Here is an 11,248-nt window from a genome sequence, read left to right as displayed (position 1 = left end):
CTGAAGGCGGCATACATGGCTTGGCAGCTATGATGACCTCACTCTGTAAAATGAAGGTTAGGAGTGCCTGGCTTACAGCTCACCCCTTCACTCCTTTTTCGGGCCAAGCCCATAACCTAACTTCGTGTGAGACTAGTAATGTGAGCCTGAGTGACTCAATCATCACTCCTACCCAACAGTCTAGGGGTCTCTGCTGACCCTCCCCGGCTCTCCTTTTTTGAAACCTTCGGAGCCCATCGCCCTGCACTCCATCCAGTACCCCAGTGCTTTAAATGGGCCGGTACTCACCGGTACTGAGTACCGGCACTTCTTAAATTCATCACTCTGAGTACCGGCACTTCTCTACTTCCCAGGAGAGTACCGGTACTCACGAAAAGGTAGGCTCAAAGGCCGAGACTGCTAATGAGCAGGAGTGGAGCGTGTCTGGCAGCGAAGGCGCCGCTTTTGTATCCCCGATCTGAGCCCCAGCTGAGCTAGTCAGCAGGGCTCATTTGAATATGGTCCAGGTGCTCACCATCACGCTGTGCTTGACAGAGCAGGGTCCATTCAGGCCCTGTGCTGTCAACCACATTCACACTATCCTCTGCATTTGCGCAAACACAGGAATCATGGCAGTCCCCTTGCAGTGGCAATTAAAAAAGCCAAGGTGAAGAGTATAACATGGCTTTTAACATACTGGAGGCTTTTGTGTGTCTGCTTATGTTTGTGTGTTTGCCTGCATTTGTATGCCTGTTTTTTGTAAGAAAAAAGCGAGAGAGAGAATCAAGACACTCTCAGGAGGTATTTTAAAGAAAATGGGTGGCACTTGTTGTGTACATGGTTGCTCGGTGACAAAGGTTCATAAATAACATAGTAGGGAGGGTTGGTTGGTGGGTGGGTGAGTGAGTGAGTGGATGGATGAGTGAGCAAGGGTGGATGTATAGATGGATGAATGTATGGATGAGTGGATGGATGGATGAGTGAATGGATGGGTGAAAGAGGGTGGATGATTGGATAAAAGGGTGGATGATGGATGGATATGTGAAAGATTGGATGGATGGATGAATGAATGAATGGGAGGGAGGATGGATGAAAAGGTGGATGATGGATGAGTGAAAGGAGGGATTGAGTAAAAGGGTGGATGGAATGAAGGGTGGATGGTATAAAGGAGTGAAAGGGTTGACGGATAGATGGGCAAAAGGATTAATGGATGAGTGAAAGGGAGGATAAAGAGATGGATGAGTGAAAGGATGAATGGATAGGTTTAAAGATGGACAGATGGATATGTTTGAATATGAAGGGTGGACAGACGGAACGGTGAAAAACTGAATGATGGATGAAAAACTGAATAGACAACAGAATGCAAATGGTAAATGATGGACATTAGCAGGTAAATGGTAGGATGAAAGGATGAATGGATAGATTGATGGAAGAGACAAGAGACATCTTCTTGGGAGGGTCATGATGATTTGCTTCATTTGCTTGGTGCCATAAGAGCTTTGGTTCAAAGTGGGGGTATTTTCAGTCTCTTCCTACTCACATGCTCAAAAATATATAGTATTGTGCCAAACAACAGCAATTAACAGTATGGCATTAAGAAGGTGCAACTATTGCAAATAAAGGAAATGTTACCATATTTTCGCATTTCTCTTTCATTTTGTGTAATGAGTTAACCTGCTTTGTTTATATAAACACATTTATCATGTGTTTTGGTGTGCGCTGCAACTATTAAAGAAGTCGTTAAGTATCATCATGTCTTGCCCTTAGCCCCGCCCACTCACTACACTTCTAGCTCATTTTAATGAGTACCTGCTATTATTTTTTCTCATTTAAAGCACTGCACTACCCCTCCTCCTTCCGCCGGTGTCAGCGCACGTCGCTTGTATCCATACTGACCTTTGAACCTTCTTGGTCACTAGGCTTTGTAAACAGCGAATCTGGAGGAGACGAACAGCCGATACCACCTGAACACGGAGATTCCCGTCTACAGCTGGCGAGCTGTTTCCCTGCCCGACCCGGCGCAGAGCGCACCTCTGCCAGCAGGGCACCGGTCTCTCCTCTGCTCCGAGAGCTGTTCCTCTGTCACTGATTCCAGTCAGTGTCCCCCGCTCCCCATGCTGTCCCACCTGAAGTCATTCCTGCCCAGCCTGCCCTGGGACATCTGCAGTCCCTTGGACTCCTTCCTGCAAGGTGAGGCGCGAGCCCTGCTGTTCTCTAGGACAGGCGCGGTATAGAGGGGCGCGCAGACACGGCGGTGCTTTGAGGTTCACAGAGGAGGTAGGACCTCTATAATCATTGAACACTAAACACACCCTGGCCACCCCGTGGAGCGCACGGAACATAGAGCTGTCAGGCAGCCCAATGCCACGATTCCGGCCGGCAGCCAATAACACTGATTTACACTGAGCTGTTTTGGCCTACAAATCCCAGCATGCTCGTCTGTTCTGTTCGCAGCATAACATGGATTGAATGTAATTCTTTCGCTTCACAAGTTGCCAGCGGACATCTTAGTCCTGGCTGTCCTCAGTGGCATAAAGCTATAATGCCCCCTCCCCCTTTGAGGGCCCCATGTCTCACAGATATCCATTGGCCATGGGCTGAATGACTGAATGTACCTGAAGGGCTAGGGCAGGGATTGTGTGCTGCAGGCCTGGAACCCTGGTGCGGGGATTATCCAGGGTCTGACCTGGTTGCCCTCTAAGGTGCAGCGCACCTCGATGCATACACCCAGGTGCTGTTGGCCACAGTGGTAAACAGTTAGCGGTCCCAAGCTATAAGGGTGCCCTTCAGTCAGTTGCTGTATTTCAGTCTACAGCACTAAGCATCCTGCGGATTGTAGGCACCCTATGTCTTTAATACATCTCCATTCACTCCAAGGATAAACCACAGGATGGCAGTAACGAGACATGCCTGTGCCATTACCAAAATATTCCCCACATAGACTACATTCGCAACCCACACCCTTTCTACCAAACACGAGAATGTATTATAAGCTCATGTGTTCCATCCCACACTCGACTACCCACCTATGTGTATTACTTGCTTTGTCGGTACACCACTCTGCTCACTCACATTCCGAAACACGTCCCCATAGGCAACATTGCAATGCAACTCACTTCTAACCAACCACTCCCCCATGGTGTAATGTGCTACCTATCCTCTAATGTGCTTTAGCGCTTCGTAAGCGATATGAAGCACTATAGAAATGCTATACAATACCATACTTGTACAGTTAATCTGCTTGCTCTTCCGTGCTTGTTGCCCTAAATAGCAAAACACAAGACTGGCTGAAAGACAAGCCATAAATGTTTTGGACCAGTTGACATCTTTAGGTGAATAGGCCTGGCAGTCGGAGAACAGCAGGCTCTTAGATCTGTCTGAAGGTAATAAGGTAGCCAAATAAAATAGCTTTATGTTCTCCGGGGTGCACAGAGTACCGACGAGCAAAATGGCACAGTGAACGCTATGGGACAGTGAGGCCCAAATGGCAAAATTAAATTTTGCCTCGGGTTTTGAAGTCCGCAGCCCCAGAGTTGATGACAGCTGTGGAGCATCGACAGGTGCTCGAGGGGTTCCTGCTCTTGAATAGTTCCTTAGATAAATTGGCTTCCGGAATGTGGGCAGGCCAGAAGCCCCCCTTTGTTTTTTTTTTTTTTTTTTTTTTTTGAAACCGTTTATTGCAATCTCAAATAGTTACAAGTATGGGCCTACAACCGTCTGGCCGGCCGCTAGAGTGACAGTAGCATATGACATACATACAGAAAAATCTCTAGGCGGTGCAAAAAGGGTAAATCAGGAGATATCAGTAGTGCAGGCCACATAACTCCGAACCAACAATGCGGTTTCCTTTTGTCAAAACACAACAACACAAAAACAACCACACCCGCAAGGCAACCCGCAATCCCAAGTGACAGCACGCGCTCCGTAAGTGGGGGACCCTAACCAATCGCCAAACTCTGAAGAGGGGAATGAGGACAGATCAGGGACTGGGGAACCACGGGCCCGTGGCTGGGGGAGGGGGTCGGCTAGGGGGACGGAGCTGGTGAGGCAGCCGGTAGCAGTGGCGGCTCGCAAATACCCCCGCGATAGGCGTTCCAGGGGCCCCAGATTTTCACCCACGCCCCAGGCTTACCCCTCGCAACATACACCACCTTTTCACGAAACATACACCAGTCCATGTGTTCTTTCCAGGCCGACACCGCCGGAGGCCTCTGGGATCCCCACAATTGAGCAATGTCACGCTTAGCTATCATGTATCCCAGTGTCACCCACCGCGTCTGCGGAACCGAGTAGTCAGTTGGCTCCCACACATTCAGCAAGCATCTCCTCGCTTCAGGCAACAGCACGACACGCGTAACCACTCGCAGGACCTCGTGCACACCACGCCAGAATCGCTCCACCTTTGGGCATTCCCACAGAATATGCAAGAAAGTTGCCAAAGCACCACAGCCACGCTTACACAGTCCATCCTCAGCAAAGCCCATACGTAGAAGCCTTGGCCCCGTCACATAAACCCGGTGGAGGATCTTAAGTTGGACGAAGCGAAGGCGAGCCGGGATGGCCACCTCCTTCGGAGAGGCCACCGCGGACATCCAGTCCTCGTCGTCCAACTCCAGCCCATCGGCGACCCAGGCCTCGCGGAGGCCAGTCAGCAGGCCCGATCGGTCGTTGATCAGTTTTTTATATATAAGGGAGATCGTGCTGTCTGGGACATGGCCATCCAGCACTCTGTCCTCCAGGGGGGAAGACTCCGGAATGGATGCGACATCCGGGAATACGGAGCCCAGCGCGTGGCGGACTTGTAAGTACCGGAAGTACTCACTGCCTTGCAACTGAAACTCCGTCTGCAGCATCTCGAAAGTTTTGAATCCCCCCCTCGTCCAGAGATCTCCCACTGTGCTGATGCCGATCGTGTCCCACCTCTCGAAGCCCTTCGAGGTCCACAAGGAGCCCAACCTCGCCGATGCATATAGCGGTGACGCCCGGGTCAAACGGTCCTTCCACCCCATAGCTGCGTTAGCCGCGTGCCACACACGCACCATGACACGCGTCGGTCCCGTCAGGCGAGGGTCCGGCGCGCCAGAGTAGAGCGCCCGATTGTAGTCGCCACCGGGCAGGAGCATCTTGTCCATTTCAAATGCCGGGTTCAGGGCGGGCCCGTAAAGGCCATGATTAATCGCAGCTAGCTGGGAGGCCCAGTAATACCGTTTAATATCCGGGAGGGCAACCCCCCCATCGTACCACGGGAGCGTCAATTTAGCCAAGGCGATACGTGGCCTCCCGTCCCAGAACAGGCGACGCTGCAAACTCTCCACCTCTCGGAAGTAAGCCCCCCTTTGTTTTCTAAATGGGGGGCTCATGTGTTGGAGCTAATGTACCTTATCTTCCTGGTTAGTTCTCTTGCACCTTTGCCAAATTCTGTTTCTCGTTTCATGGAAGACATCTTTGTTGGAGCACTTATCAGAGCCACGTCTCAGTGATATGAGCGAATCAATGGCTTTGGTGAGTAATGTTTTGACTCTGGCAACAGCTGGTTCAGTGCCAAATCAAGCATCAGGACAGGCGCTGTGAGGGTCAGATTTCCTCAAAGATGGGCAGGGGTGTTATGATCTGAATATTTTACAGGGCTTATATTTAGTGGCAGAGGAAGTCAAAATAAGTTGGCAAAATGGTTACTCCTGCCAATTGTGTAGCGCTCCGCGAAGTGCCGGAGATCTGTTTCAGGAGGCGCAGTACCTGCAGGCTGGCAAGAAAAGATTCACTGGATCGGTCCGAGCTGGGCGCAAATAACGATTGGGCCCAACCAGCCATGGTACATCAACCATTCGAACCCCTCCACCCCCCACTCCCCCTCCCTTCCCCGAAACTACTCGGCAGAATCAGTGCATGGAAAATAAGCATTGAAAATGCAATAGGTCTCGCCTTTGATTAAGTTAAAGCCATTTGCTTTGCTAATGGTATTGTATAGCAAAGCAAAAGGCTTTATCTTAAAAAAAGACGAGATCTATTGCATTTTTAATGCTTGTTTGTAAATGGTTTTAAAGTAATTTGCACTAACGCTAAACCATTAAGAAGAGGGAGAGCTAAAGGTGGTCTAGCAACATTAGTGGCGCTTACTGCTCCGCTGTCGGTAAAAGTCATCAATACTAATTCACAATTCTATCAGTTGATACAGCTATATTCAGAAAGGAAACAAATAATCATTTTGATTAATTTTTATAATAATGTTTTTGATGGTACCAAATCAAAGGTGATCAGAGATTTAGAGGTTGATCTAGAGAACGTTGTGAGAGAACTGGATGGGTTATATATAATTTTGTTGGGGGGGGGGATTTTAATTCCGAAATTTGTGGTATTCCAATATGTGAACAATGTGGATTTATTGATAGTTTTGGGGATCGGATTCCCCATTTTCCTCATGAGTCGTATGGTGAAGCTATAAATATAGTTCACTTTATTATAACAGCAAATTGTAAAGGCTTGGTTGAGAATATCATAATTTGTGAAAATTTGTTTAGTGATCACCACCCTCTTAACCTGAAACTTAGAATTGGCTAAGGGCATCAACAAAGGGGTAAGCCCACACAAACAGACGTAACACTACAAGGAAATAATGGAGTGTCCATTAAATGGGCTGGTGTAGATCCAACACTATTTTTGGAAAATGTAAAAGGGAAAAATCAAAAGGATATTGATATCTGCCTAAATAACTCTACCTCAGATTTGCTTATTGTAAAAGCTTTTTACAGTATTACATCGGAAATAGCAAAAGATCTAACTAGTAAAAAGAAGAAAAAACTCTGCCATAAGAATCCTAGATGGTTTAATGAAAAATGTTCAAGGTTAAATAATGCTTTAAAAATGGCTCTTAAAGCTAAACCTAGGAATTGCAGTAAAATAAGAATACTGAGGAAAGAATATAAAATAACTTTAAGCCATAGGAAAAGCGAAATCCGAGAGGATGCCTGGGTGAGTCTTATCCAGGCCGCAGAGAGTAGAAACGTAAGTTTATTCTGGCATACTATTGATCATCCTTATTTTAAAGATAATAGAACACCGAAAATTGAAATTGTGGTCCCTCCGCACTAATGGACTACACACTTTGAGTCCATTTTTAATCCAAGTGCTTGTAAAGCTTCATTAACGCAAAATAGTACCCTTCTATTAGCAGAACCCATAGATTCGATACCCATCACATCGGCAGAAATTAAATTAGCCCTTTCGGAGAGTGCCAGCGGGAAAGCGGCTGGACCGGATGGTGTACTGATTGATGTTTTTAAAAGTAATATGGAATTTTGGTCCCCGAACTTAGTGAATGTTTTAAATGCTGCTATGGGAGAAGTCATACCTGCAACATGGTCCCAAAGCATTATTGTACCCATTTTTAAAAAGGGAGATAGAGGCAAGGCCAACTGTTACCGTCCAATATCTCTTCTGGACTCTACCCTAAAATGAATGGGAAGGATTCTCCTGGGGAGACTAGAAGACTGGGTGGACGAGAATAACAATCTCTCAGAAGCCCAGTTCGGGTTCAGAAGAGGTATTGGAACTGTGGAACAGTGCCTAAATTTGGAACTCCTTATTGGAAAGTATACATTGGCGAAGGAGGGGGTCCTTCACGTCTGCTTTGTGGACCCCACAAGCACGTGCGACTTTGTCAATCACGCGAAGTTGTGGCAAACTCTAAAAGAGTTAGGAGCTCCAAATGAAATTATCACATTCCTATCCCAAGTTTATACATTTTTAACCTCAAGAGTTCGTTTTGGGCATAAAGGAGAATGTACACAGGATTTTATGGTTACAAGAGGCGTACGCCAAGGATGCGTATTGGCTCCATTGTTGTTCTCCCTATATATTAATAATGTGGACTCTTTTTTGCAAAAGCAAAAAGCTGATTGCCCGAATGTAGGAAGTCGCACTACTCTATGCGGATGACGCTGTCCTTTTGTCAAGGACAGCGAATGGATTACAATGTTTAATCGAGAAGTTCGCTCAGCACATGACAGAAAAGGACTTGCAATTAAACCTCACTAAAACCTTTGTCATGACATGTGGTAAGACCAGAATGAAGAGTAGACTACACAGTGTGGGGGGAGTAGTTATAGGTAGAGTGCCAAACTTTGTCTACCTGGGCCTCTGTTTTAATAGAATGGGCAGTTGGAGACCACATATTGATACCAGTAATTTGAAATTTTTAAGAGTAGTTGAGGGCATTTTTAGATTTTCATCGAAAATGGGTAACAAGCCCGTCAGGGAGATACTTTGTATAGAACAAAGTGTGTGAATGGGGCCTGCTATGGAGCTGAAATATGGTGAAGAGCAAGTACTGACTCTCTACAAATACAAGAAAATACATTTTTTAAAAGAGTGCTGGCAGTACCTAGCTCCACAGTCAACTATATTGTATATAGGGAATTGGCCGTACTATACATAAGTGACACTATTAGAATAGCTGGTATTACTTTCTGGCGAAGGCTGTGGGCAAAGGATGAGGCAAAATTTATGACTGATATAATAAAAGACCATTGGAAAAAAATCCCATGGTTTGAGTACATCCAAAATTTACTGAGGGATTGCAAGATAGATTTTAACAAAGGGGATTTAATGTCCATAGGATATATTAGTAAAAATGATTTGAAGTTGAGATATATCTCGATTATGGATCATGTTAGAACTGATGAAGCTAAACACAAAAATAGTGTTACTACCTATCGCCAAATTTCCTCTGTGCCGGGTATACAAAGATACCTTATAATGATAGCAAATGCCCAGCACAGATTCTATTTGACTAGGTTAAGAATTGGTACTGTACATTATCTTGTAGCTTTTCGTGACAGGGAAAAAGGTTTTCATAAGCTACCAAATTGCCCCTGTAATGGGAAAACCCCTCAGTCTACGCTACATTTTATATTATTTTGCACACTGTATAGTGATATAAGGAAATTCATTATAAAACCCCTCTTTCTTGCTAATAGATTGCATAATTATAAAAATGCTTTTAATTATCTATGTAGCTTGGATAATATGAAGACCATGTGCACCGTTGTATATTTTATCATATGTGCAATTAGGAAACGAAAGGAATTGGTGCATTTAGACTCATTATTATATGAATGCACTGTTGAGGACAATTCGAGCGGTTATAACGTATGTGGGTAGATTGTATTTTACAGTGATTTTATTTATATACGATTTTTGCACATTATGCATTTGAGATGCGCAAGATTTACCATACTACATAATTATTACATTCTTGTAAAAATTTATAATATGAAATCAGATTGATTGAAAATATGAAACATAGACTTTCACAATTCTCTAGATTAACATATTGTATATAGAATTGTTTTAATACACAACGATAATGCTTGTACTTAATAAGGTTTTAAGAAAAGTAGTAATTTAATTTTTGTAATTTGTTTCCCGTTTATCTTGATTATTGATCATGTGGTTTCTTTGTAAATACTAATGGGAATTGTCTGAATTTTTAAAATTACATATTGTACTTTGGATCAACTCAATTATGGTTTGTTTTAGAATGCTTTTATGGATGTATATTATACTCCGAATAAAGCTGTTTTGAACTTGAACTTGACAGGGCTGACATCACCATGCTGATGGTGACTGATGAGGAACAGGAAGCAGAGAGTGAACCTCTCCCTGATCTCCTCTCCTACAGCCCACAAGATGGGTCAGTAGATGGCGTAGTCTTTTCAGACACCCTCTCTACCCAACAGAAGACTGACTGCAAGCAAGTCTTGCAACAGGATGCTAGCCTCTTTTCCCTGACCCATGGTTTGACAAACTGGTGTACCCATGATGTGGATACTGGTGACAGTGCACCTGTCAAAAACAAAATCTATCGTCAGTCAGACCAAGTCAAGGAAAGCATCAAAGCTGAAGTCAGCAAGATGCTGGAGTTAGGGGTTATTGAACCCTCTGAGAGCCCCTGGGCTAGCCCAGTGGTTCTGTTCCCCAAGCCTCATCAACAGGATGGAAAGAGAGAGATGAGGTTTTGTGTGGACTACAGAGGGCTCAACTCTGTCACCAAGATAGATGTTCACCCTATTCCAAGAGCAGATGAACTAATAGATAAATTGGGGGCAGCCAAATTCCTCAGTACCTTTGACTTAACTGCAGGGTACTGGCAGATTGGCATGGCCCCAGGAGCAACAGAGAAAACAGCATTCTCCACACCTGATGGGCATTATCAGTTTACTATGATGCCTTTTGGGTTGAAGAATGCTCCTGCCACCTTCCAAAGGTTGGTGAACCATGTCATGGCTGGGTTGGAATCCTTTAGTGCAGCTTATCTTGATGATATTGCCTTTAGCTCCACCTGGCAGGATCGCCTGATCCACCTTGGGAAGGCTTTAGAGGCTCTGCAGAATGCAGGCCTCACTATCAAGGCATCCAAATGCCAGATAGGGCAGGGCACTGTAGTATACTTGGGCCACCTTGTAGGTGGAGGCCAGGCACAACCCTTACAACCCAAGATCCAGGCCATCCTGGTCTGGGTAGCTCCAACAACCCAGACCCAAGTCAGGGCCTTCCTTGGCTTGACTGGGTACTACAGGAGGTTTGTGAAGGGATATGGGTCCATTGTGACTCCCCTCACAGAACTCACCTCCAAGGAGATGCCCAAGAAGGTTAACTGGACAGTTAGTTGCCAAAAGGCTTTTGACACCCTGAAAGAAACAATGTGCTCAGCACCAATTCTAAAAGCTCCAGATTATGCTAAGCAGTTCATAGTGCAGACTGATACCTCTGAGCTAGGGATAGGAGCAGTCCTATCCCAGACCAATGATGAAGGCCAAGACCAACCTGTTGCTTTTATAAGCAGGAGGCTACTCCCCAGAGAGCAGCGTTGGAGTGCCATTAAGAGGAAGGCCTTTGCTGTGGTTTGGTCCCTGAAGACGTTGAGACCATACTTGTTTGGTACTCACTTCCTGGTTCAAACTGACCACTGACCACAGACCTCTCAGATGGCTAATGCAGATGAAAGGGGAAAATTCAAAACTACTAAGGTGGTACATCTCCCTACAGGGAATGGACTTTGAAGTGGAACACAGACCAGGGACTGCGCATGCCAATGCAGATGGACTTTCCAGGTTCTTCCACTTAGACAATGAAGACTCCATAGGGCAAGGTTAGTCTCAACACCTTTCGTTTGGGGGGGTTTGTGTGAGAAAGTGTCATTTTTCTTGCATGGTATGCCCCCACGTTTTGCTGAATTGCTGAATGTACTTTGACTGAGTGTGCCCTGGAC

The 11,248-nt window shown here is 45.6% G+C and overlaps 1 long non-coding RNA gene across 1 annotated transcript in view; it reads left to right on the top strand.

Moving 5' to 3' along the window:
- The first annotated feature begins 1,889 nt into the window (after positions 1–1,889).
- The window catches only part of LOC146856797 (uncharacterized), an 87,918-nt gene continuing 78,559 nt past the window's right edge, over positions 1,890–11,248 (top strand). Inside the window, exon 1 of the long non-coding RNA XR_014979505.1 lies at positions 1,890–2,169. This is a non-coding gene — a long non-coding RNA (uncharacterized LOC146856797). The remainder of the gene's footprint in view (positions 2,170–11,248) is intronic.

Source organism: Triturus cristatus, chromosome 3_2 (assembly GCF_964204655.1).
Source record: "Triturus cristatus chromosome 3_2, aTriCri1.1, whole genome shotgun sequence".
NCBI classification, from domain to species: Eukaryota; Metazoa; Chordata; class Amphibia; order Caudata; family Salamandridae; genus Triturus; species Triturus cristatus.
Note: the sequence above shows the minus strand (reverse complement) of the source record. Positions and strands in the feature narration are given on the sequence as shown.